This window comes from Lagopus leucura, unplaced genomic scaffold (assembly GCF_019238085.1).
Source record: "Lagopus leucura isolate 7727_CA_CO unplaced genomic scaffold, USGS_WTPT01 Super-Scaffold_100016, whole genome shotgun sequence".
Taxonomy (NCBI): Eukaryota; Metazoa; Chordata; class Aves; order Galliformes; family Phasianidae; genus Lagopus; species Lagopus leucura.
Window position 1 is genome coordinate 8,044,281 of NW_024962270.1, and position 23,988 is coordinate 8,068,268.

Consider the following 23,988-nt stretch of genomic DNA (forward strand, 5'->3'; position numbering starts at 1 on the left):
AAAAAAAGGAAACATATTGTTAATGATGTAGCACAGAAGTGATGAGTTCTTTCCTTGACTGTTGTTTCAGTTATTTTCTTTTTTTTTAAAAAAAAAAGAAAAAGTCTTTAAATGGAAAATTGGTTTAATTAAACACATGCTATGAGTTATGGGAAAAAATGAGGAAAGAAGCATGGTCCTTTATTTTTCCTTCTTTCCATATAAAACATCAATATCAGAGATCTTCAGAAAAGAGACAGAGGTTTCCTAATCAGAAAAGTGTTTCCTCCATCATCAATCAAAAGTAAATCTAACTCCAGACATCTTTATTTAGGCCATCTATCCAAGCTCTGTGAAAACATAACCTCAGTGCAACAAGAGATGAGTTGAACCTTTGACATTTCCACAGATATACATCAGAGCCTCAGAGATTTATGCGATCGCTACAATTCCAATAAGCACATTGTTCTTATTGAATCCAACTTACATAAACAAAAACTGAGAACATTAACACTTCATTATATCTAGCTTAATGGTTGGCTGGATGATCTTACGAAATACACTAACAGTCCCAGCAATAAACATTATCTTCTAAAACACAACTTAATAGCAGCACCAATGCAAATATTCCCTTCCTCAGCAAACTTCTGCAAGTACAGATTTCAGAAACAGCACTAAAGTGAACCACAGAAGAGACTATGCAAAAGTATGCTGGTTTCTTTTGACCATTCTCCTGAATTTTTATGTTATAAAAAATGTGATGAGAAAGTAAACCACAGGGATTCATGGATGGCTGAAAAAAATCAAAGCTCACAAAGGCAAAACCAATATATTCCACATTGCAAAATAGGATATAGATTCCAGTATGCTTACAAATGATCTGTAATTTGAGTTTCACTTCTTTTTAACTTATTGAGAATTTTTAAGAACAGTAAGGCATGGAGTGATCTGACAGAGACAATCAATACTCTCAGAAGTTCAATACTTGAAAGGAATGCTCACTGAGAGAAAAAGTTAATGCGGTCAAGATCTTTCCCATGCAGTGTTATTCCCAGTGGAAGGCATGCAAAATAGCAGCAACAAACAATTCATCCTAATAAACTTTCAGTGAGATGGATGGCTGGCAGTTTGTAAGTAGCTTGGATTGCAATTAAGTTTTTCAGGCAAATTTCCTATGAGGATGTTCTGTGATGCCTGAGGCATAATGTCATGATGAGTTCTTCCACGATTTCCTTCTGGAACTACATCTACTTTTAGGCACCTACTAGACAGTTAAAAAAGAGCACTGTTTTTCTTCAAACCTTATTTAGACAAAGAGAGAGAAACAATGGACTCTGAAAAGCAATTCAAATCTTTTCAGATTCAGACACTTCGCAGAGTGCCTTTTCTACCTCCTTCCTAGAGCACAGACAGGTCAGTACTTTTGTCTGACATTATGAGCACTTAATGTGAACACACACCTTGACATCAGATGAAAATGAGTTAAATACTAGACACTCACTGGAAACTCTCTCCCTTTTATATACCAACATAGTGTCAAAAGTGAACGTAAGCCTTTAGAAAACTCACTCCAGCTATGCCAGTGGTAACAATAAAGAAATGCCTCTCTCTCCCTTGTCAGACACACAGTCCTATGTCATTGCATTGCTTATTTACTGTAAGGGCCAAAGGGACAAGACTTAAATACTGCTTTAAAAAACTTTAGTTATGCTCCTAGCTACATAATCACCAGCTTTCACATCACTGAAGAGAGTGATAAAGGCAAACACACTTGATTCCTGAGCCAAAGGGCCAACACATCCATAAGGGCGCTCATTTACAAGAGAGAGTTTGGTAGCAGAGTCCATTAGGTCTACAGACAGTGATCAACAAGGACATGATCTTGATCCCACTGCAGCCACTGTGAATGTTCCCATTTGCTTCAGCAGTTGTTGAACCAGAGAATGCTCTGCTGGAGAAATGCTAACTATAAAAGCATTCAACTGACAGCAATCACAGTATGGCTGGAAGGCTTTGTGAATGAACTCAGATTCCTGTGATTCCCTTGCCTGGGCTGTAATAAAAATCAGAAGAAAAAATTAAGTGTTACTGACTATCTTAACCACCAAAGTTTCATACGTAAGAACAGTATGACAAATTACTGCTTTCTCCACACAGAGAATGTGGCATAGAAAGTAACTGATGGAAGTTGCTGCTGTTTTTATAGCAATCACTTGTGCAGAAGCCAAAAAATTCAGCAGGAGGCAACTATGTTGCATTCTTTTGGTTTTTTTGGGCTGTTTTATTTGTTGGCTTGTTTGCTTGTTTTTTTGTTTTTTTTTTTTTTTTGTTGATGTTGTTTTGTTGTTTTTTGGTTGTTGTTTTTTTTTTGTTTGTTTTTTTTCCCCAACAGGGATCTCTTGCAGAGTAAGCTACTAAGCTACTCATTTTAGAGAAATCGCACCATCTACAACTGAGATGGAGTGACTCCAACAATCCTGTCCAAATACAACTCCACTTTGACTTACATGAGATAGATGTTCAAATTAGGTAGACTTCTACTTCAGATCCTGGAATGCAAAATCATCGGTTCAGGAATTGGCAAGTTCTCCTTGGCTTGTAGTTTTCTGTTTTTTGGGTGGTGTTTTTTTTTTTTTTTTTGTTGTTGTTGTTGTTGTTGTTGCTGCAGTTATTTTTCTTCTCTTCCATATTTCACAAAAGAGCAAAGTCCTTAACTTGGCAGCCAGGAACACAGCAATGAGAGAACAATATTCTAAAATTACTTCAGAGAGAACAGGGAAGATTGCTGCCCTGCGTGTCTTTGACATCTAGTCAGAAAGCTTAGACATAGAAATAGCATTCTCTATTTATAAGAGGGAATAGAGTACAAAACATTAAAACAGCTGAATGCACTGGGAACTGGAGAAGTAAACTAAGAAAACTAGGGAAACTAATAACAGCATCAACATTGTCCATATCATAACACAGGGAAATTCTCCATTATACATAAGGAAATGTTAGCCAAGTACAAAAAAAAAAGTAAATATCACATATGAATAATAAAAAAATGAGTTTCTATGTAGAAATCACTCTTGGCAATGGGAATTTACACAAGATGAATATAAAACATCTTCATGGACAGTTGCAAAAAAAATTACAAACAGGTGCCGCAGTGAAATCTGCCACTCATTTGTCATTTAAGGATTCAGATATCTTGGTTTTGTACGTGAGAATTTTTGCAGGACATCAAAGTTGAATGTATTCTGAAATGCAGAGGACAAAATGCTATCAAGCACATTTCACCACTGAAATGTTGTATTCCTAGTGGTAAGTTGGTAGGTGAATTAAACGAAAGGAGAAAAAAGGATGTATTACGCAGGAAAGAGAATGATAAATTGGTTCCCAATTCCCATCTTTATTACACTGCAGCATGATTATAGCAAGACATAGTAGGGGTAAACACAAGACTCTTTTTATTAAATTATATTTAACTGAAGAAAACACATGTAGAAGTAATAAGAAATACTACAGAGGAAAGCATGTTAGTCTCATATCCTATTTCCAATCAGAGCCATGCCATATGCTTCAGAAGGAATTAGAAAGTAAAAGTATTAATATGGAAAGGGAACATGAGTAAGAAAAGCGTTTTCAGCTTCAGACGTTGGTTTATGCCTTTGAGTACGAGAGTTTTGATTTCCTACCCTTTCTGAAATTGGTTAATCTTTCCTAAAATAACTGTAAATGTTTGCTAGACACAGAAAAATATTATAGGAAATCACCAGGCTTGCTGTGTCAGAATACAGAATGACTGTAAGTCAGCAAAGAATTGAAGCTTAAGCAAAAATGTGATTTATTCAATGTGGTTATCTTGCATGGGACTTGAACAACAGCAAGAGTTGACAAACTTGCTTCTCTGGCCTACATACCAGACACAGATGTGCAACTGATCACCTTGCCTATAGCGTGGCAACTACAGCAAGAGAATGACAGCTGGGATGGGAGGCCTCACAGCCCAGTGTTGTTTCAGTAAAGTCAGAAGAGCATCTTCACCTCAGTATCAAACATAGGGTTCAGTATCAACCCCCCCGCATAATTAACAGCAAGCCTTGCTAAGATGCCTATCAGCATGCACAACCCAGCTTCACCATAATAGAGTATAAACCTGTCCCTCTGTCACCACTTTGTTGACAGAAGACACTCTAGATCTTTCTCATCCTCCTTTCCCCATTAGCAGCCACGCCTCCTAGAGTATGATACTGTGCCTCTGTTACTTTGCAAATCACAGCCAGTGAATTGCTAATTAATTACCAGTAAGCCTTGAGACATTAGCACCAAAGCAGATAGTGAATTTATCAATGGCAATCCAGCAGTGATCCTTCTGGATCTCCTGGAACCCAGCAAACCATCAACTCTGACTGCGACACCATGATGCTTACTAAGCTGAAGTCTCAAACTTCCAGAGCGAGGTCAGAGAAGACAAACCTTTTTCATGCAGACCCCATACCAAATAGTAAACTGCGGAGCACATTACCATTCTTGAACAGATTGTCCTACCACAACCACTGTATATAAATATATATACACTATATGTATATATGTATAAAAACAAACCTTATCCTAGTAATGATATTGTCATAGTAGTTGTAGAGACCCATAGAAACAATGGGGCATTCCATTGGTACAGATTTATGAGTGTGACATGAAAGCTCTTACTCATCACCGGCAAAACTGCATAGCTAGTGGTGGTGACTGCACTGAAAAATAACCAAATAGTGCTATTATGCTCTTTGTACCTGTTGTATTTTTCCAGGAAATAAATCTGAGGTATTACTTTCAGAGTGACCTAACGTGTATGTTCATACATATATGTACTTCATAAAAAAATTCTAGGATTCTTTATTCCATTGTGTAAGAATGATTGGTCAGATACAAGAAAATTTCTTTGCCTTGATTCCAGAAAGTGATACATAATTGATTACTCAAAATTCTTTGTGAGTACGTTATAGTAATTAAGGCCAAAGAAAATGTGATCAATTTGACAAAGAGAAGCAGTCTCATTTAAGCAAAATAAACAGGGATAACATAATTTAGTCTTGTCATAATTCAGACAAATGTATGACAATTTAGAAATAAGCACCCATAAGTTACTATGATGATATTCTAATGAAAATGTAACTAGATTATTTTAAATTTTAGAAAGTGGATATCCTTAATGTGGGACATAAAAACACAAGAGAAAACAATACTATAATTAGAAAAAATGTTAGAACTAATATACTGGAAAAGTCTGCAAACCTACTGCCTCCCTCCTAGTTACTGCATACATTCCTTATGCTGGTATATTGCCTTAAACAGTAATCTACTGCCTACTTTGTATTTCTGTAAAGAGTGGTTTTCTAAACTGTAGATAAGCACACTGTAGCTTTCATTGCACAAACTCCAGCTTCTAAAAGATCTTCACACAATTTCACCAGCTTCCTCACTTCTACATTCCTCTCAGTTATTAGCTCCTTCATTCTGCTTCCTATAAACAAATCTGACTCCTTCCACACAGTGGTAAACTCAAGTGACAAGGATGCTTACATGAATTTGCTTGTCATAAGACGTTTTATAACCTAACTCTGAACATCCTTGTAACATCAAGAAAGAAGAAGTAGAAGAGAAGCTACTAGCATACATAACATTCAATATAGTATCAAGCAGTAAAAACCAGATGTTGCACATTCTGTGATTCTCTATGGAACTAATCCCTATGCTTTCCAGGCGCATCCTGGTCCTCTCAATATTAAGCTGAAACCTCAGATCTCTTTGAAAACCATTAAAAAAAAAAATCAGAACAGGTTTTCCAGATTCTTTAATCAGTTTTTCTTTCCACTCTTTCAGAAACTTGTTCCAAGTCAGTGAATATTTGAAGCTGAAGAAATAGTTTATTTGTTGAACAGTAATGATGGACACCATCACTTACACCTTTTCATTATATTGTCTATTCTATACAATACCAAATTATTCTTTGCTTGTCTTAACATCAGCAGCTGCTCATGTTAATCTTGCATCTTTAGAATAAGGCTCTTCCCTGTACTAGCCTCTCCAGTTACATTCATTTAATAGTCCCTCATGGGTATATCCTTTAAACCTCTTGTCTGTTGCAAGATGTATTTGGCATGGCCAGCAGACTGCATCCTGCTGTGCTTTGTATCATATTATATCCCAGCAATATCTTTCTGTAGAATCTCTGCAGCACAGCAGCTGTAGAGGATTGTAAGCAAAAGGAATAAAAGGTCATTTCCTTTCCATGTTTCAAAGCAGTTGTTTTCTTTTTAGACTAGCTACTTAATTTTTAATAACACAGTATAGAAATACAGTGCAATGTTGAAATTAAATGAATAGAGACAAGCAAAATAGAATTTCTAATGAAAACCAGGTAAACATTAGCATGCCACACTAACAAGTCTATCTTAGAACAAAAGAAAAAGTACTGTCATTATAGCAACAATTTCTCAGAATACCAGATGAGATGCATGCAGAAACTTTATTGCTCAGTACATCCAGAAATGACCACAGGACAAATGGATCAGACAGATTGCTGACAGAAGCTCAGAAATTATAGCTACGTTCAGGATCTCAACCATATCACTGCCAGAGAACTTCATGCAGCCCAGCCACCCCCTCACACACAGCCCTACTCTCTATGTCACATGCCCTGCCTGTGCCTTCTGAAGAGCCTAGAACCATCCACTGCGACCACCAGACACAGGACTCTTCCATCAGGTTTCACTTGCCAGTGATGTTGTAGCTCTGGTACTAAGCCATGATTTCTAGCTCTTGCTTGTTAGAGTTTTACCTAGTTGCAATCTAAGCCACATTGTAATAACAATTTTTTACTTTTTATTTTTTAACTCTAGCATTAGAATTCTCAATTAAACAACACTTAAGTATTTCAGGCAATTAAACATAAACCTCATTTTTAATAGCAGTCAATAGATAGACAGATGTGATGCTGAAACAACTTCAATGTCTAGTATATAGTAAGCAAGTGAGACTCAATCTGCCATAACTAACTTTATTGCTGCCTAAAGGCTACTGAGACCTTAAGATAAAGCAGATATTGAAAACAGAGGAAGTTTCATATTTTGTCTAGAAAAAAAGATGTTTTCTTTTTTTAAAATCAAAGTACCTTACTTGATATGAAAGTTATCAGTATTCTAGAGGAAAATATTGCATAGGAAATGGCTTCTGAACTTTGTAGCCACGCTACTGCTGTTATCTCATTAAAAGAAATTTTTGCTGCTTTTAATGCGTTCAGACCTCAAAAAAGGTTGTAAAATCAGATGAAGTAATGCTCTCCTTTCTAGATGCCTGGCACTCATAAGACATCAGCAGATAGAGGCATGCTCTGACTACTTAATTACATCAATCAATTAATTGCCAGCACTTTAACAAGAACATGGCATGGAATTCCCTTTACCGTTATTGATAATAAGGGCTAACAAATGCTTATACTTGCCAGGGGGAAAAGAAGATTGAGGTGTTCATTTATCTCCATTTAAAGCACTGTCACAGCCATTGATCTATAAGCTTTTTTTTGGAAACAATATGATAATGTTTTTAAATTTATGTAGTTTATAGTTATTTTTAGCTAGTGCAAACAAGTAGAGCTAACAGATTGTTAAACAGACCAATATGTCCAGATGTAAGATTAATTTACCAAACCAAAACTCATTTGATCTTCACACGCTGTAGCCTTTGTTTTCATAAGTTAAAAAGCATTTGGGCCTCGATAGCAGATATTTAAAAAAACTTTGATTAATTTCTTCTATCATATATATACATATTTAGACACGTTTTCCAAATATGTTCAAGGTGAAGGAAGAGATCTGTAGCTTTAAAATTTCAATTTGAGCCAGAATTTAATAAAACAGTTATCTTTATTATCTGCAAACTCATTAATTGTTCATTGGTGAATAACACTGTATATAAAACATGGTAATATTTAATGGCAAGCAACTGCCCACCATCCAACAGCACTTTCAATGATTCCAAAGAAACACTGAAACCAACTCATGTTTGATAGATATCACAAGAAATGAATAGTAGGGTAATCTAACAGGAAGATAACATTCATTACAGATTTAGTACCTATGATGTAATTCTTTGGAGGAAAAAAAAAAGCTGTAATAAAAATCCTACTTAAAAATACTGATGGCTAGTGTCACCTCTAATCTTCTGCTACAACATTGTGAGACATCATCTTCTTGTAATTGAACACATGAAAATCTGTCTTGTTTCTGAAAACTTCAAATCAAGGATTTACTGCAGCACTATGTGTTAGAGCCAGTGACCAGGCTAAACCTGTATCCAACAAGGATCTCTTAAATGAAGAAATATATTGGTATTTCACTTACTTGGACTTATGTATTTCTTGACCCTGAAGGCCTTTGCTGGCAACCCTACCAGTATTGCAGTCATCCCTTTCTGCAAACCAATCCAGAACTGTGGTTTTTTTCCTTTATTTTCTTTATTCCCAACTCCATGATGAAACAACAAATAAAAAGCACCCTTTCATCAAATTCAGTAGTATTATTTTCAGCTTAATATGATACTTTAGGGTGACTTCTTGTAAACCTCTTTAAAAGAGCAACACATAGGTAATGTAATAGCTTCAGACTGCTGTCTCAGTGTACATAAAGAATAAAGTTCACTTCCTCATAATGCTGGTTAACAAGTTGCTTAGTTTAATCATTTAAAGAAAATACCTGCAGCAACCAGTTGTTCCCTTTAAAGGTTATTTGTACCATTACGCTCTGCTTCTGCAACCAGTTACAGGTGTTATCACGTGTTGTAATGTCATGTTCCTTCACATCCTCCTTCATCCACTTCCATGAGAGAATCTGGAGAACCAGTGATTTATCCTGCTAGTTACCATATCACTTTCAAACTTTCTCTCTTGTAGCTTAAAAGAACACTGATGCTTTCAGTATGCAGCTATTTTAAATTGCCCAAGGACTTTTCTCTGAATGTTGTGCAATTCTGTGCACCTCTCTTCATCCAGAATAAAGCATTAAAAAAAATTTTAAGCATGCATGCCTGTTTCATCCTAACAAGTTCTGCTTTTCTTTACAAGCAAACACAGAAAGAGATCTAATGCAAGTTATCGGCTAAGAACTATACAATTGTAGGAAGTCACAGGTATATCTGCAACCAAACAGAATTTTTCTCCTACTGGCTTTTCTCCACGCACATTCACTACTTCAAGAGGAAAAACAAGTTTTCAAAAAGCTTATTACTTGTTTGTGTCTTTCCTTGCAGGCAGTTGTAGAGAGCAATGAGGTAGGTCTCCCTGGATAATATTCCAGACTAAATACCATTCTCTCAGTCAGACCTCAGAACTCTTATTTTCTAGCCCCTTCACTCTTCCCTGCACGTACTGAAGCTGCTCAATACTCTTCTTGTAGTGAACTACCCCAAACTGAACACAGTACTTGAGGTGTTGTCTCACCAGTGCTGAACACAGAGAGAAAAATCAATTCCCTAGGCACATTATATTATTCCCTGGGCACATTATTTGTGACTTCTATGAGTCTATGCAGACCAGAATGCTACTGGCTTTTTGCCACTTGGGCACACTGCTAGCTCATATTCAACAAGCTATCAACCAGCACAACATCTGGGTACAACCTTACCTGGTGGGTAACTTTCTAGCCTCTCTTTCCCAAGCTTATTAGGTTGCTATGACCTAAGTGCCAAATCCAGTACTGAGTCACGTTGAATATCATGCTGTCAGACTTGGCCCACTTATCTGGACTGCCAACATCCCTTTGCAAAGCCTTTATACCCTCAAGCAGATCAACACTTTCACCTAATTTGGTATTGACCATAAACTTAGTGAAGGTACACATAAAAATGTTAAAACTATGACTGATACTGAACTCTGGGGAATGCCACTGGTGACTGGCAGGAGTGAACTCCATTCACTTTGAGCCCCACCATCCAGATAGTTCTTCACCCAGAGAATGGTATGTCTATCCAAGCCACGAGCAGTCAGTTTCTCCAGGAGAATACTACACGAAACAGCATCAAATAACTCTGCTAAATTTTGGGTAGGCAACATCCATAGCCTTTTCCTCATTTACTTATCAGGCCATTTTGTGACAGGAGGAGATTGGATTGGTGAGGCAATCTCTGCTTTTCATAAACATGTGCTCACACACGTGTTCACACAATCATCCTATACATGAAAGAAGGTGACAGACGCCAGATAGAAAAGGGTGAAATTCATTGGCTCCTTTCTCTCCTCCTTGTAGATTGGAGTCACATTTCCTAACCTACAGTAAACTGAGACCTCCCCAGATAGCCAAAACGCCAGAAAAATTATTAATAGTGGCTTGGTGAACACTTTCTCCAATTCCTTCAGTACCCTCACATAAATCCTGTCCATCTTCACGGACTTATTCAAATGACACAGTAGGTCACGTGCAGTTTCCCATTGATTATCAGTTCTTCATCTTGTTTTCTGTTACCATCTTCCAACTTCCTGAGTTGGAAGATATTGATATTTTATTGCTCTTAAAACAGTCTTTTAAGAACAGGCATTCACTACTTATCACCTCCAAAACAATTGATTACATCAATATAGCAAAAATTTAGCTTTTATCATTCTTAATGTAAATTCTTTAGTATACAAAATAAACATTTCTCAGTTCTCCTATTATCTGTAATTTTAGTGTTTTCATTTTATAAAATTGTTCTTAAGAGTGTTTTTATTGCATTAAATGTCATATGTTACAATAATTTTCAGTTGATTTTAACTTTCGTATGCATAAACTCATTGCAGTAAATTATCTGTCAGCGCTTCTACATTTGCATTTGAACTTGTTAATAAGTAGCTCAATGAACATGCAAATGCTTACCATATTATTTATATTTACAGTAAACAAATTATCTCTATTTGAATTCTGGTCTTTCACTTGAATTGTATTCATCTGTGTAGGAAAGGTCATTCACTATTCTTGAATAAATAACTGACAGCAGACTTCAGTCTTTACAAGAATTTTTTGCCACATCTGAAAATAATTCAATAACTTAATTGATTCTTGATCAAATATAGCACAGAGATACCTTCTTTGCAAAAAAATACAGAAATATCAATAACTTATGGAATCACATTCACAAAATCAAAATGTTCATAAGAGAGAAAGATTTATGAGTACTAACATTATTGGCTAGTTCTGTGCAAAATATAGATGGAGTAAAATCTGCAACTGCTCTGAAAAACCGTTAGTGGATGTCCATCAAAAGTAATCTCTCACATTTGGTGCTTAACAAAATGTAGGTAGGCAGATGAATTTTGTAGCTATGTGGATATTCAAATCTCCGCTGAGGGGGCTTACTGTCCAGTTAACATAGCATACAGTACTCAACATTCATAGAGACCTGAAATAAATGTTTGTTCTGAATTACATAGAAAATCTTTATAATTTCTTAGCTAGAGCTACTGCTGAAATAGCACTTCTGACAAATGTCACAATCTTATATTTGAGACCCAGCTCAAATCATCCTCACGTCACTAGAAACACCAGGAAAAGAAAAATCTGCTTATCCAACTCTGAAGAATCACCAAGCTACCAAGAAGAGAAGATCCATCCTTGTAAGCCACAAACTATTGCATAAGTAGCATTACCTTAAGATCACCAGTCAGATTAACTCTATGTTTTGATGTTCACTTTTGTAAGATTCGTGTTTGAAAAGCAAGAAAAAAAAAGGGTCTGTTACACTATTCATATTGAAAAAATATTACTTATTAACTAAAGTCACATCATTTTATATTACTGGTTTCTGCAATAACATAGGCCATATACTTCTTTATATTGATGTTTATTGTCAGTTTTATTTGCTGCTTTATGAGTACAGCTTCAAATACTAGGTACATTCCTATGTTTTTCAACACCGTTTTTATGTGATGGTGCATTTGCAGAAACAATTCCTATTCCAAAAATGGGGATTCATTCTATTTGATGCATGTCAGTCAGATGTGACTGAAGAAGGCTCTAATGACAGGTAATACTTCATGTGATGATGTGCATTTCTTATAAACACAGCACACATTGCCTATGCATTACATACTGTCAAAAGTACAAAATGAAATCTTCTAGACTTGTCAGTGCAGAATGAAATAAAATTCCTCAGTGATGGCAGCTCAAATACTCTATTTAAGTAGTAAGCACTACTAAGTTTTTGGAGCTATTCAGCCACATTTGTTTGCAATATCAAGCAGAAATCAAGAAACTTTGAAGCCACTAGTTAGCTTCACAGTCACATACACAAAGGAAGATGAAACCAGAAGGCCTAATCAGAAAAGCCATATGGGTAGTAAATAGCTAAGTATCCTCCAGCATTCTGGCTGTAGCATTTCCATCTTCACTGATCAGTAACTATTCTCCATATACAGCAGTAGTTAAGAATTGGCAACTAGAACTGCATTTATAAGTGCCTCACAGTTCTTCATTATGCAGCTAATGAATCAAGTGAGAATCGAGAACTTTGAGAATACAATCCTAAATACTTGATTTGATCTTCAGAAAATATTGGCCAATGTTATATAACCACACTACACTTGAACAAGAGAGAATTATTGCCCTGAGTAGATAATAAGCTTTGACAAAAGATACAGCTTTTTTCCCCGCTCCACAAGAAATCTTTCAGCAGTATTTAGTTATTGAGACTATATTTACTACCTTAATTTGCTGTGCTTTGAAAATTATATCTGCAGCAGCACTATAATAAAGCACAGATTTTAGTCATTAATTTTATGAAATGAGTAAACAATGGTTACAGCTGAACATCAAGAATTTAAGAGAAAGTTGTTTGAGCAAATGACGTTTTGCAGTTCCTACTCATTTAAGCCATTAGCTTCCCCAGTAATAACTATCAGTTGCATTCATCAGTCCACAAAGGTTATCTGAACACTGTCTTACATTAACACATTCCAATAGTCAATGAAAACCAAACATTACCTTCTTAAATCTTTATCCTATTTAGAGGTAATGGGCATTCTAATTGGGATTCAATGAAAGAAGAGTTGGTATCTGAGTAATCTTTGGCTGTATTTTCCCTTTTTTCAGCATAGCATACTTGCTCTGCACAATGGATAACAAAAATATCTGACATATCTAAGTGATAAAGTGCCCTCTGTTAGCTACAACTCCCTTCCCTCTTTTAAATGTGAGAGGGAAATCCTTTCACCTTTATAGTAATGACAATTAAATGCGTAATATGGTGAAAGCAACCTTCTCAGCATTTACCACCTGTATTATTTACTATTCAAAAGCCAAGTAGGTACCACTGAAATATTACAGTAGATTATAAAACTGCAATTATTGGAACACATTAAGTTTCCTTATGGCAACCTCGTTTACTTACAATATGAAGGTATTTTACTTACCTCAAAGGCTACTTTTATAGTTTAACTTTTTATGTTGCTGTTTATTCTGATAAACTACTTGGGTTAGACGCCACAATGGTTTTGCAGGTGTTGACAAAAGATGACACACAGCATGACCACTATTCTACCACATAAATAGGATAGATCTCAAAAATGCAATGAAATGGGAACTGGAAAAAATGGGTTGTTAATTCGTTTTCATCTTTAGTTTAAACTTAATTCGGAAAGTCTCCATCAAGAAGAACACAAATCTTAAAAAAAAAAAAAAAAAAACTAAAAAAACCTTAATCATCTGTCAATAATGCCCATTAAATAAGATACAACCTAAACAACTTTCTTCCACAGAAAATAGAATCTCCAGCCTAAGCAGAAACAGATAGGTTGTTTATCAAGTATGTTGCCCTGTACTTGTTTTCAGTCCAAGCTGAATAATACATCTTTGTATCTAAAACTGAAGATTTCTATCTTATACACCTTTCTGTCCTTTATGTTCTAGCATCCTCACTTTCTGTCTGATTCATTCACTGTCCAAGAAATCAAATCTCTGGAATAGATGACAGCACAGTGTGTCTCATCCCTTACTATGTACTCAAACAACTATCTCATCAGCAGTCTCAATATTCCTGATAATGTAACAACACATACCACCACGATCCAGATGGCATGTCTTATACATACCTATATTCCAAATGTAAGGGTAGTTTGCTTTTTTGGTTGTGGCCTTGTGTTAATCTGATACACTTGATATGCAGAGATATTTATTACACCTAGCTTTCCTCAATTGGCATTTTAATAGTCACAAATCATAAAGATTAGAAAATTCTGTTTAAGCATGACTTCTACCTTAGATTTAACAATATTCACTTTGAATAGCTCATCTAGTGAAATTAATAATTTCTCCTCTTTCCACAGATTACCTGTTTGTAGTTATGCATTAGTAAGTTCCATATGACAGTTTAGTATCCTAGATAATCTGGGAAGCAAGCAGCAGACACTTTTACATCTCCTCAAGCTTGGGTCACTCTCAGAAACATTGAATTAAGTTGATCTTTGATTTAATCCAGCACAAGTAGTCCTATAGTCAATTTTAAGTTTTACATAGCCTGTGCAGCTAATGCCTTTTCATAACAAGCAAGCCACCCCCTCCCACACACTTTATCTTCTTCAAGGATAAAAATCTCAATCTGCACCACATCAAAAGAAAGGTGGGGGGAGAGGGGCAGGGCAGGAGAATATAGTCGTTACTTTCCTTAAAGCCACTTTGCAGTTAAAATATTCCAGAGTATCCCTGTAATTGCTTTTACTGTTAACATTATATTCCCCTTCTCATACTCCTTTGTATTTAAATCTCCTTTGAAACCCTTCTGTACCTGTTATGGGCTGTGAAACTGTACCAGATAATCCACATAAGGTAATTCAATTTGTTTTGCATATCTAAGAGTATGGTCAGGAGACTGAAGTCAGAGGGTGATACTCTTTTAAAGTGTGAAATATAAAAGCAGAAGATTAATCAGTGCTGTGACACGAGTCCTGATGAACATCCATTAGTAAAATTGGCAGACACTTCAGAAATATCATTTTCAGCCTAAACTGAGCACAGCAGAAAACACAAAGAATGCGAAGAGTCTATGAGGCTGTCATTTAAGGGTTCTGCATGCTATATCTCACTACACTAAATCATCACAAAACCAAAATGATATGAATTTGCTTTACACTGGCTCTTGCAGGTACCCACATCATGTAGGAACAGAAACTCAAGTTCTGTAGCTTTTTTCAGAAGGCAACATTTGAATATTTTTCTACAGTTTTTTAAAAATACACATACCTAGATACTGTAGACAGTGGAGCAATCAGTACCCTCACATGGATTTTCCTAATGAGCGAGATAAGGCAGTGAAATTACCCAATGGCATAGATAATCTTCACAATGGAGCCACAAATTCCGGTGATCTGCAACAAGTCCAAATGCACATACTTACTGAAATCAGTGTCATTCATCACAGCAACACATCAGTCTCATTCATGTAAAAGAAAAAAAAAAAAGTATCTTTACATCTTCCTGGAAAAGACAACAATGCAAAGCAGTTCTCTTCTGATGTAAAGCATTGTTCAGTATACTTTGTAGAAGGCTAAAATACCTTTCTAGTCTGCATTTTTGTACACAGTAAATAGGGAATTTTCCTGACCTGTGTATAAATAGGCTGTTATTATAGGTAAGAGGCTGTCATTGTAATTGTTAGAGCAAAGAATATTAGCATACAGTATCTTTTAAAGTGGAAATATATATACATAAGCTTATTTCTAATATATATACATAAGCTTATTTCTAAGAATCCACACATATAACAGCCTACTTTAAATATTCAATTTCAAATATACTAAAATTTTATTCTGTTCAGGACATTCAAGTTCCATCAATGCCAAAAGCACTTCCTTGTGGTGAATTTTCTTTTTAAGAAAAAATAGTTAAGACAGCTGATCTCTTCTGTGCATATCTGTATACAAAACATGTACAGTCAGAAGCATTTGGATATCTGGGCATAGACTGTACTATTAATCTGTAGTTCATACAGTGAATTTATTATTACAAAAGGAATGATGTACTTTCATGCTGTAAGGATGCAGCTGTGACACAGAGAGCCATAACCACTAGATAACTGTAGACTTTCATTTCTCTAGCGTAAGTAACGTACTCCTAAATTCCCAGGTTTTTAATTAAAAGGAAGGAGATCATTCATTATAAAGTTCAGGAAGGTAGTTTTATGTGCAGATGACATACCTAGAGAAACATTTGTTTCCTCTGCCCAATCCAAGCAACGCCATCAACACAGACCATTTCTTTGTCACCTTCTTCACTGGGTGCAAGACTAAGTATAGTGATTTCTCTAGTTTGCACTGCTGAGCAGCTGGCACTTGTGTCGTGCCATTAACAACATAAGAGCTCCCTACCTGGAAGTCATTGTATCATGAACTTTAGAAGGGAAAACAGTGCTTTGCTTTGTGTTCATTGTCACATATACATGAGAGAGGAGCTTGGACAATTAAACTTTGCAGAGGAGACACACACAAGCCTAATACTGTAGGCTTCATTACTGCTGTCATAGGGCAAAACTGTTCTCCATGTCAGCTGCTAACAAGTTCTGCTGCAAGCCTTCAAGCGATGCATCATTAGTCTCCCTCTGCATCTTCCTATTTCCAAGCTGATGAGGCCCTAATTCATTGAGTCCTCAAGAGAGGGAGCCACTGGTGCAGAAAGAGACTAAATTCTGGTCCTTCCTTGGCAGTACCAATCTTGAGAGAGTACACTACTGGAGATAAAGGAAACAGAAACAGTCAAGGAATATAAACTATAAGTATCCTCATACTAGAATCTAAATTTTGGGTATTCTAAAATATGCAATGCATTTTTGCAGTTTGTCCAAAGTGAGAACTTGCAACAACCCTTTCTTAATATGGGTTACAACTTGTAAGTAATAATCAGCCTTATGCATGTACCTCCTCAGTAAGTCAGTACAAGACAGATTTCAAGTTCAAGCTGTTTTAATGACAGACACCCAAAACTGATGTTTCCAAGTACCTGTACTTTTACATCAATCTTCCAATTTTGTTGCTTAGGGGTAATAAAAGCTTATTCTTCATTATGCCTTTTTTGCACATATTTTAAATATCAACAGAATTTACATTAAAAACTATGTAAGTTACAGAGAGGTACTTACGTGGAATTCTGCACAGTTACTCACTGTATCTGATTTGGAGAATGCAAGTAAGTACAGTACCCAAGCTGTGAGTATGAGATTATTACTGCTGTCAATGAGAAGACTGCCATATTCTACAATTTATAAATCTTTCCTGTGAAGTCTATGTTGATACTGTGTTTGCTTCCTTCAACATTTTTGAGGGAACATTTACATGCAACCATCTTGGTATAAGATAACATATCAAAATCATACTCTATTCTACTTTTACTGGATAAGAAACATTCAGCTATAGGAGATATTGGGGAGAAATATCAAGATACCTGGAGGAATCTGGAGTATTCAAATTTGGAAGTCTCATCCCAAAGCAGCATTGCAATTATCACTGTACTTTGAGTTTCCACTGAAACACTATTAATGACAATAATATTGTGAGAAGGATATTATGTGTGTTTCATTAGAAATTCCATTTGTCTGCACTACAGAGATCATGGCAGTTTGTGTTAAAAATGTGCCTTAATCTCTTCATCACAACAAGGAGTCTCTCTTATATACTGTCACTTGTTTAAAATGGCCCTTTTCTGCTCGGCTTTTAGATACTCTGTGATATAAAATTGTTCCTCGTTTTCATTAAGTGCAAATATAATATTCTCTTTTGGTAAACTATTACTATGATTGAAACAATTTTTTTTAATCAGTTGGCGCATTTGATTTACCAAAGATTGTGTGCTTAGAATTACTTTACATTTTAATTAGATCTGTAGCAATTTGTTAGCTAGCACTGAACTCTGACAAACACGAGTCTCTAGGCATGTTTGGAAAAGCTCATGAACTCTCTGCCATTTGCCTAATGAACTATCGGAAAGGTTCCATCAATAGCGTCAAAAAATTTGTTTAAGGACCCTCCAGACGTGCTCAAGAAGCTTGAATGAAAGAGAGCTCATACAAGATGAATGCCACTGGGCTAAATATTTCTGGAATGGTCCTTTGCTGCTGACAGAAGAAAAATTAAAGGTCGGATTGAATGCGTGCTATTGAGGGAGTGTTTTTGAAGCGCGGATTGTAAAACATAACTATTAATAGCTTCAACATTAGCTAGAGAAAAAGACACTATGCAGGTATATATATCTAACTATCATTTTCCCAGCCATAATGCAAAGATCTGTTTTTTTCTACTCCTAGCTGTATTCTAACTGCCAACTGCCTTGTTAATTCACATGTAAAAATCAGATGAGGGAGGAGTGTCTCAGGACTCTGGGAAGTGTCATATGAACTGAGACAGAACTTCCAGATGGAAAAAAATAGAAGGGTTGCAAAGATGCAGAAAATTAACATTGTTCTTTGCTGTGGAAAGCAATTAGAAACCTCAGCTAAGATCTGTGCCACCCTAAAAAAAGCAACAGTCACCTAACTGAACTTTGCACAGCAAAGTTTCATCTCCATACTAGAAAGGAAGATTCCAGCATGAAAAATTGGTGGTCATTTTCTTCAGAACATGCAAGTCAAGTAAAAGCTGTTGTTCCCACATTCTTAGTCAGAAGCACAGAAACGATTGAATTTTGTCAAGTCATGAGAGAAAAAATCATGAAAGATAAAGTGAGAAATCTTAGGTTTCAAGACATGATGGGATGAACTCCTGCATCCAGAAGCAATTCAGAGTTCTATTCTAATCTTCCATCACTTAGACTGCTCCCTCTGTATTAAAACACAAACCTGTTTTGCACACCTCCTACCCTAATGAGACCTCACTGCACAGGAACATCTATTTTAGAGAAACATCACGACTAACTCTTAACATCTCTTAACATCATACATCAACATAGTATGTGATCAGTGGTCTGTCCAGGCCCTAACTGCTGGCATTGACTTTCAAGGATGGCAATACCCTCTACCTGTGTTCTATTTTAAAACAAGAGCAATTGCTTCTCATAAAAACTAAAATCATCTTTAATTTTTCTGACAGCATTAACAATCACTCCTTTTTAAGACTTCCTATGCAAGTGCAAACCAACAAATAATTGTGGATTCTGAAAACATGCTCCACTAGGCGTTAAACTATCCTACCTTTGCAGCTCTGTAACTGGGTGACTCGTCAGCATGTTCTTTCAGTGTTGAACTCAGTGATGTTGCTTAGTTCAGCAAATATTTTATTTTCCACCAATGTCAGAAAAAAGGAATGCATGACAAGTTCAAAAGATTTTTGGCATAAATGGCTTTTTTTCCCCTTCAGTTCTTTCCTAATATTTTTTCAAACATTCTATTTAATCGGGAGACAAAGTCTTATTGCTCCCAACTAATAAATCTGCATTTATTTTTCTGAAGATTGCTTTTCAGGTTTTCACACTTTTTCTGGCTGTGTCTGTCAACTAGTTTCTGTGAATGCTAAGAGAATTTGAAACTAGCGTTTTCAATGTTTGTATCATCCTCCACTTAAGGGATTTCCTACATTCACAGAGAACGGAGGGGTACAAAAAGGATAAAATTTCTTTAGGTACAGCAGTGGAGAAGGGCTGATAACTTGCACAACATGGAAATAGCTGCATCTTCTCTGCACATCTCTCCCTTCTGCCACACCAGTCTCAAAAGCTCTTCCCACATCGCTCTTATGTAATGCATGGCTTTCCTTACTGACATGTTTTATTAGTACTCTTTGGAGAACGACAGGGACAGCATTAGGGACTCAGATTGAGATGCATTTGTTCCATCTACCAGATAAAATTCTCCTTTACTATACAAAGGCTTTATTAGCAGCTCATGTGTATAAGACATGAGAGATAACTTCAGCACGTGCCACAGAAAACAAATACTCAGGTTCCGAGAGAAATCAAAAGTCCTCTCTAGGTGAATTTAAGAAACAGGTTGGACAGTACACAGAAGATCCAGAACTGGACTTCATGAATGCTGCCAGGGCCTCATCTGAGGACTTGCCTTACACATTCTTTGTATTTGGGATCACAGGCTTTCCTGAAGCTGCTTCATACCAGACCAAGAAGAAGCACAGCAGCATATGTTCTTTGCTTCTATACCCTTATAGGCATGAAGGAAAGTTAAAACTTAGATCTGCAAACATTAAATAAAGTTACAATTTGAAGTAGTAAGAGACTAATTTCTCAACCTTTATTTGCTATTCAGCCTGACATCCTGAAATCAATTAAGGCAGTATCATTTTACTATTTTTATGAATAAAAAAATGAAAAAATAAACTACTCAGTTCTCCTTTGAATGCCTTGGAAAGAATCCTTTTTAGATTCTCATTGCACTGCCTTCATCATCCATTACAGGATAGAGCAAATGACTGAAACTACTTGATAATTCCCCACTGGCACAGAGTGTCAGTTAACTTCTGCTCTTTAGAGTAGTCTCCAGGTGTGTCTAACCTCACTTTAGGGGAAAAGCTAGGGCAGGAAATCCAGTAAACTGCCTGTGGTAAAGTACGTGGCCCCTGAAGCTACAAATGCTCTCATTTTCTTTCTTCCTTCCTTTTATTTTTAAAAAGTTCACAGGAACATTTATTCCATCCTCTGAACATAATCACTGCATTTCATAAAGAAGAAGATTCCCACAAGGCCTCATAAAAGTTATTCTCAGTGTTATAGCTCTACTTCAAAGGGCAAAAAAAGCCATTTTACAATAACCTTGCTGTCATAGAGTGCTTACAGCCAGGGCATACATTAGGAATAATCTGTAATAGAAAGGAATCCTTTGGGACTATCTGTCCTACTGCCATGTGTAAAACAAAGCAGAAAAAGTGCTGTATACTTATCTGCACATTAAGGTACTGACACCTGCAGCATCAAAAACTAAAGGAGTAAAAAGGATAGGCTAATTAAATGGCTATTTCTGAAGTGCTTTTCTTTGAGGGCTTTATTTTGCTTTACATCATGTCTTTTAGTTCCAATTGCTTTTCTTCCTTTTTAGTTCAAGCTATCATTATTTCCAAGGCACTCTGCACAACCTTGTGCTGATGAAGTTCCTTTGAACTCCAAGCAGACTAAAATTCAGCAAGTGCAAATGCTGGGTTAAGGGTTGTGTGTGTTAAACACTGAAGTGATGGGGCACAAATCAAACCATACAGTTCTGACCTTCTCAAACATAATGGCTGTTATGCCCCAGGAAAAAGAGATTGTGCAGCTTTACTTTGATTATGTGCTTTTTTAAAGTACATATCGATAGAACTGAGGGGCTGGTATACATCTTCAAAAGCCAAATCCATAGGGAGTACCAAAGTAAAAATTCATAAAGCAACATTATTTTTCCTTACAACCATTAGCAATTTCAGCCTAGATCTATTTCCCCTTGACACTGCACTACCCTCTTAAAATTAGGTACTTTGTTAATTGACATAATTGGAAACCTCCATCCTTCTGCTACAGGATATCTGCTCTATCTGTACAGTACAATGCTTACATGAAAAACATTTTGGAATGCTTCCATTGCGATTACACAATTACTGTGTTTCAAAGTTAGAGCCACAAATAATCTTGCATTGTTGTAATTTTGTAATTTTTTCCAAGTAGTTTCAATTAGGTAAGATACATTTTTGCTTCTGCTTTTACTTAAAATTAATATTTAAGACTGATAATATCTCCTGGCACATCTATAAAGGGATAAAAATTCACAAAAGAAACAAACATGTCAAAAAGAGAGAACTTCTGATCAAAGTCACATACCGCAGATGAGTTTTATGAGTAGTCCTGACCAAAACAGAACTCCTTCAAGAACTTCTGTTCTACTCTTTCATCTACACTCTTTCATCATTATTTTTTTTTTTGTGTGTGTGGGGCGATCCTTAACAGAATAAAGATTCTTCCCACTTCATTAAATATTTAATTTCTATGGATTATTAAGAATTCCTTAATGCCTTCTATTCTATCCTCCTTCTACACAGAAAATGGAATGCTTCTGCTTGTTTTACCTTTGTTGGCAAATAAGATTTTTAAAATGAAACCCAGTTCAGTAAAATCGATGTGGCAAGGACTTTGGTCACACAGATTACATTAAGTACCACCTACTAACCATAACATCCAAAGCCTAAATACATGGAATGCTCAGGCTAGAGCCTCCAGCACAGATGTGTAAGCACTTCATTTTCGTAAACACACTGAAGGACTTCACTTCTAATCTCAAGCCAAACACACAATTCAGTAATTTCACTGAGCACAGAAAAGTTACACAACATTTGCATTCAGGTGCTTGCTCTGTCCTTACTGCAGTTATTACTCAAATACTATTGCAAGAAGAAAAAAATTATTGGTTAAAATCTTTTGCTATCTCTTATTTTCAAGAGATGCAAAAGATCTCATGGACCACTGGCTACTGTCAAATGCTTTAAGAAAGAGTATCAATTTGCTGGAGCCTCTTTTGCCTTCAAAGTGTTGGGGTTTTTTTGTTTTGTTGTTTTGTTTTTCTTTTTGTAGAGTCTACAGTTAATCTTCCTTGTGGTTGTTTTAAAAACCTCCACCAGGCACAACCTTATTGTAACACAGGTCAGTATGAAGTTGACACAAGTTATTCAACCAAGTAAGAAGGAAAATTCACTGATGTTTCCTATGGTTAACTTGAGGTTCTACCTGAAGAAGGACTGAACTAATAGCTATTTCAAATAGAGGGAGGAAATCAAGCTTCGTTGTAAACATCTGAAAAATGTTTTGAAAACATCAGCAAAAGAAAGGGCACAGGAGATTCACTGTTCCTTAAATCAAATGGAGGATGACTGAATTTTCAAACAACTCTGAGGGTCAGAATCCAGCTCAGAATGCAAAATGAAGGAAGATGCAAGAACTCAAAACAGTTTGTTAGATCCATTAGCACCTGGATCAGTGAACCAAAGGGAAGACTTAGGAGCCAGAAAGGGAAGTCACAACAGAAAAGAACATTTTGAACATAATCAAGAAAGGAACAGAAAACAGACAGGAATGAAATAAACCAAAGTGATTTAATAAACTTTGTTTGAAATGTCTGAATGTGAGGCATTTTCTCTTACAAAATAAGCAAAACAATGAAACAGATACCTCAGACATTCCAAATCAAAACCTATAGGCTCTGTTTAAGTTATTGACAAAAGGTGAATGGGATTTTTCTGAGCTCTACAGAGAAATTGCTTACTTCTTGAACACTCCAAGTGAGGAACAGTGAGGTGCTTTTAATCAAGTGTTCACTCATTTCCACCTTCAGAATTCCAAAGGAAAAAAAGCTGCTGTCCCTAATACAGAAGCCATGAAACAGGTAAAGAAGTTTTATATTACAATGCTGCCAGTGTTCCGCCCTCTGGCAGACGATCGGAGAAAAATAGCATTTAAAGCTTTTCTTTGTTACACCCATCATAAACATACCTCCACAAATTTATGTTTCTCACCAATTGCTGTGGTGATGGCATCTGACAGTTACCAGCTGCAGACACACACATCCATGTGACTACTGGACAAAATATAGGTCTTCTTACAACCAAAGCATATTTAAACCAACTCAGAAAGAGATTTGAAATGAGAAAAAAGTTCCCTAATTTGGCAATGTCATCCTTATCTGATAAGAGTAGTTGATGAGCTACAAGCCTCTACACACTAAACAATCACGTCTCAATGCACAACACCACTCTGCACCTCCAAAAAGAGCACACTTCCCACTGAGTTTCCAGATCTCTGTGGCAATTAGAACAGTTACTTGTAATATAGGCTTTTTAAACAATAAATATTTACTGCTCCAGCAAAAGCTTTTTATCTCAGAGAAGTCTCCCCGTGTAATTTCCACTTATGGAAGAGTTAATTCTAACAGTCAGAAATAGTGCAGTTTTTAAAGGAGAACATAGACTTGACCAAAATGATCTGAAAAACAGAACAAGGTGTGTTTAATGATCTGAGCTACTGTTTTATACTATATTCATTTTAATATTACTAGGTG

At 36.1% G+C, this 23,988-nt stretch overlaps 1 long non-coding RNA gene across 1 annotated transcript in view; it reads right to left on the reverse strand.

Moving 5' to 3' along the window:
- Positions 1-742: 742 nt before the first annotated feature.
- The window catches only part of LOC122182963, a 58,689-nt gene continuing 35,443 nt past the window's right edge, over positions 743-23,988 (reverse strand). Inside the window, exons 2-4 of the long non-coding RNA XR_006180051.1 lie at positions 15,222-15,346; positions 2,487-2,528; positions 743-2,032 (exon numbers count right to left, since the gene is read on the reverse strand). This is a non-coding gene — a long non-coding RNA (uncharacterized LOC122182963). The remainder of the gene's footprint in view (positions 2,033-2,486; positions 2,529-15,221; positions 15,347-23,988) is intronic.